Source organism: Chenopodium album, chromosome 21, assembly GCF_948465745.1.
Source record: "Chenopodium album chromosome 21, dcCheAlbu1.1, whole genome shotgun sequence".
Classification (NCBI taxonomy): Eukaryota; Viridiplantae; Streptophyta; class Magnoliopsida; order Caryophyllales; family Amaranthaceae; genus Chenopodium; species Chenopodium album.
In genome coordinates, this window is record NC_137854.1 from 11,119,169 (window position 1) to 11,124,494 (window position 5,326).

Here is a 5,326-nt window from a genome sequence, read left to right on the forward strand (position 1 = left end):
AGGCTTTTTTTTTTTTTTTTTTTTTTGGGAAATTTCACATGGAATCAAAATCCTATGTGGAAGACAAGCCTTTTTTTAATTCTATCAAATAACACTCTAATTTTGAAAAATTAAATTTAGTGCTTTTTTTTTTATTCTATGGTAAAAAGGTTAGTCTTAAGTTTTTTAATTAAAAAATTAGTTAAATTATTTTATAAGCAATAAAATAAAAAAAATGAAAGAGAGAATTAATTAAATTAAAAATGAAAGAGAAAGATATAGAAAATACAAAAAATAGATATTTGAAAGTGAGGAATGTATAGCTTAGTTAATTAGAGTTCCTGATTTCAAGAGAAGTTGGGATAAATTTTCATCACTCGATCTCCCTTGTAGCTCTCAAAAAAATAAGAAAAATAGGTACATTGCGCGAGTTAAATGGACTTACCGACCTTAAATTTTGTTAACTATCACTATATGCCTCTTCGAGTATGCGAAAGTCCACGTTGATTTGCTTCCATTTCCACTTTTATGAAAAATGCACATACGTTTGCTAAAGTGGCAAACGACCATGTCCAAAACTAAATGTAGTAAACGACAGCCCATTTTCTCAATAAATAAATAAATAGAAATATAAAGAAGCCAATAATCGCATTAAGTTATAACAAATCAGCATATAATTGCATAAATAATTTGTCTTAGATATGACGTACAAACAATAATTTAATAGAGGTATTATTATTTAAATGAACGATTATCATATGTGAAAGCCATATGTTTTGTGAGCATATATATGTCATATATCTGTCTTAGTATGTTGCCGATCGTTTTGCTAAGAAATTTAAAGACATGAGCTTAATTTTAAATTGTAAGCCTTTTGCTAAAAAAAATCTAAACATTTTATTAGGCAATTTGCTATGGAGTAAATGATAAGGAACGTTTGACTATATGATCATAAGCGTCTTAAGTGACATTTTGACTTATTCAATAATAATACATTTTTAACCTTAGTGTCAAAAATCTAGTTAGCAAATCATTTCAAATAAAACTTTAACTAAAACACCATTAAAACAAATGTACGGTATTAATAATAGGTGGATGTCAACTAATTTAATTGATCTTATTCAACTCATTGCATATCGAACTTTCTTTTTGTGGTGCCCATCCACTTTCTTTTCATTTCATTGTGAGTTTTTAGCATTATTTAGGGCCTGTTCTCTTACGTTGAAATTCAGTTCAGTTCAGTTCAGTTCAGCTCAGTTCAGTTCAGTTCTACTCCTAATTTCCTTCTCTTATAAAATATTCATTTCAATTCAGTTCAATTCAGCTCAGCTCAGCTGAGTTCAGTTCAGTTCAGCTAAGTTCAGTCAATTAGAACAAGCCCTTAGTGAGGGGTATAATGATACTTGTATGATGCATGGACATGTAGTCGTAAAAACATTATTCGTCCAAATAAGTAATAAGGTCGGTAACGAATGAGCTTATCTATAAACGAAGCCTAAATTGGAAGAAGAATATGATTTCCCTATATTCTCCTACGTTACAAGCTCTTTTCCTCATAAGTACACTTGAGGAAAAAATCAAAATAAAAAAATCCCACATTGGCATCAATGATTCAAATTTCAAATAGTCTTAAGAGATCCTTTCATTGTCTAGAAACAGGTCTATTTTGGCAACTTTATAGTAACTCAATAGTCAATACCAAAGGAAGCTAAACAACCTTAACTTTTTTGTTATTTCAATTTGCAAATCACCAATTTAAAAAAGACAAGAAAAAACAAGTGAAATAGCAAGTTGAACAACAATTGGGAGATGGGGGTACTTTAGCTTTCCAATTTCCAATACCTAAACGCATTCAAGAAAACACCACAAACGAAATTGCATGAAAAGCCCCCATTTTTGGCACCTTATATACCTACCTTTGTTGTTGAAAATGACTCCTTTTGAGATCAAATTGTTTCTAATTCCCAAATAAGCAAATTCTTATATAACACCGATTTTTAATGAATTATTGTTATATGATCGAAATTATTGTTATATGATCGAAATAACTTGTTACTCGAGATCAAATTGTTTCTAATTCCCAAATAAACAAATTCTTATATAACGTACACCGATTTTTAATAAATTATTGTTATATGATCGAAATAACTTGTTACTCCCTCCATTTCTTTGCGCTCTTCTTGAATGAAATCTTGAAATTATTCACGATTTAAGTGAATCTATAGTCTAAACTAATTTTAAATATAGGAATTAAATATATTTATTTGATGAGGGCTTGTTTGATTTGTTTCACTCATGAGTGTTTTATGAGTATTAATATTTAACTTTTACTAGGACGTAATTCATATCAATGATCAAATTAAGTATGTGCATTGACTATCGTTGACTTATATATATATATATCCAGTTACTTGTTTCTTATAAATTTGTCTCATGTATGTTAAAAATTTAGGTACTACGGCGTAACATGCATGAACAACCTGGTGTAGTAATCCAATTATTTAATTTAATCAAGTGAACATCTGACTCATCCATACTAATGCATTAACTAACAAAAACATAACCTAAATAAACTTTAATTATTTAATTAAACTCTCTTTGATCACTAATATATATCCATTTGCGTCTAAAACTCATTTTCATCTAGCGTCATCGCCCATATTATTAGTCTCAATAGGTCTTCCAAAATCAATAAAATATAACATTATACTATTAATATTTTTATCAACACTACTCTTTACTCATTGACTTTTTTAGTTTTTCCACCTCAAAAAACATTTATATATTATATTATTCGCATAATATGCAAATAGATTATATTAGCATTAGATGCTCCAATCATACGAGCTAGATTGGTATAGGAGAACATCAAGCAAAAAAAACAGTGTTCCTTTTGTCGTAACTTTCGATTATTATTGGATAAATCAATTTTAATCAAAAACATGCACACGCATATTCATTTATTTGCTTTCCAATTTCAAACTAACTAACACATTTTTTTATTTACTTTTATTAGTGTGCTTACGTATGCATGCGCCTCCCTCTATGTGCACGAACATAGTCGATATTTGCCTATATAAACCACTCCCTCTTAGTCCATGCTTCTCCATTACCAATTACCATTCACAAAACACGACACACCTCTTAAACACATTATTCTCGAGTTTTCATTTCATATCATATCATATCATATCAGATCATACTTTATTATATTTCGAAGTTGTTATAGTTAATATGCATCCAAGTGAGATGATAGGAATAAACTACCTAACATCCACTCCAGAAATACAATTTCCATACCAATTTTCACCCAACTTAACCTTATTACAACAAAATATGATTACCAATAATAATAATGATCTTATAAGTGGATCGTGTTATAATACTTTTCCGATCACTCAATCTTCATCCCCCGTCTACATGAGTAGCAACTCGACATCAGATGAATCAGATGAAATTCAACAGACTAATAAGATCATCGATGAGAGGAGGCAAAGGCGGATGATATCGAACAGAGAATCTGCTCGTAGGTCTCGAATGAGGAAACAAAGACACTTAGATGAACTTTGGTCACAGGTGATACGACTTCGAAATGAAAATAGTAATCTTATTGATAAGTTGAGTCATGTAACAGAAAGTCATGATAAAATATTACAAGAAAATGTTAGGCTTAAAGAAGAAGCTTCTGATCTTCGACAAATGATTAGTAGCATGCAATTAGCAACTACTTTTAATGGTTTAAGAGATTTGGAAGATGTTCCTTGTAATACTGCTCATCTTAGAGCTGAATCTTCCAACCAATCATCTATAATTAGTTCTACTGATTTACTTTTGTAAGATAATTATCTTTACTTAATATTATAAGATCGAGTTTTAGCTTTATGGGTGTAACATAACTTGGCCTTTTTTTTGAGTTAACTTCTAGTTCTTGAATTTCTGCAATAAATTAAACAATTTTCCAGCTCGCCACTTTTTTTAAGCTACTTTAATTTGATAGGTATAATATTGTATGTTACTCCCTCTGTCCGAAATTATTAATACGTGTATAAGTATTGTGTTATGTTATAATAGGCAATCTAAATTTAAAATAGTAAGGTGATAATTATTACCTTCGTTTTATAATGTTCTTAACATATTTCTTCTTGTCTGTTTCATAACGTTTTTAACATACTGCGTACGTATTCTATTATATTTTTGGTAATCTCTCTTTACTACTCAACCCGTCTTACGCTCTTACCCAGCTATATATTCACATACCCACCCACTCTCTTATCCATATACGTAGTATTTCTTATATCAACGAACTCACCTTATTTACACTTTTCTGTTATATTTATGCAATCAATAAATGTTAAGAACATTGTGAAACGAATGTACTTGTAGTCGTTTATTAAAAAAAGGTGTTTAGTTTAATCAAATGCGAGCTCTATATGAAAGTTTAGCATGTAAATTTGGTCCAATAGTCGGACAACAAATATTGCTTACGTAAACTCACCATTTAATTACTACTGTGCCAGTTTAATACCTTAACTTTAACAAATACGGAGTAGATATTCTATTAAGAATGATAACTATGTTATCTTTAGGCTAATCCAGTATTAGTGTTTTACCCTACGCCGCGTAATTATATATTGGTGGCAGGCAAAGGAATTTGTACGGCCTACAATTCTCATTATCTGGAATTTTTCATTTTATTTTGTTTTTATGATATAAGTATATTATATTTATTGAGTTATTATAAAGGCATTAGTATAAGACTATTTTAAGCATTATAAAACCTAACATTATTCCTAAGAACCAATGATGAACAAGTCACGCATATATTCTATGATAATCTACCACTCAAGACTTGAGTATAATAAACTAAGAAATTTGCTACCAATAACTTATTTCTTTGATATTATGTTATCAATGGATAAGGAATTACATACACATTATTGTGATATTATTGGATTATATATGTAAATATATGTACGTATACATAGGTTTTAGGCTTTTTTTTTTTTTTTTAAAGTCCTACCAAAATAAAATGCAACATTCAGTTGATTCAATTTTAAACATTATTAATTGTTTTATATGTTTTGCTAAAGTTTTTAAACATATTATTAATTAAATGTAATTTACGAATACTTTCTTCTTTTTCTTTTAATTTCAATTTATCATCAAAAATATGTAAATTGCAAGTTGAATTTACTTGACTAATGGTTTTCTCTGTCTCTTCTTACTATATAGCCCTAATTTTTATTTTTTGTCACCGTTTATCCTTCTACTCTCTTAAAATTCATGTATTTTTTTACGTTGCAATTAAAAGAAAACGAGAAGGTGAATTGTCATACAGTCAGAGTTT

At 29.0% G+C, this 5,326-nt stretch overlaps 1 pseudogene; it reads left to right on the forward strand.

Annotated features, from left to right (window-relative positions):
* Nucleotides 1–3,146: 3,146 nt before the first annotated feature.
* Nucleotides 3,147–3,816, forward strand: LOC145602808 (basic leucine zipper 43 pseudogene; annotated as a pseudogene).
* Nucleotides 3,817–5,326: the final 1,510 nt, after the last annotated feature.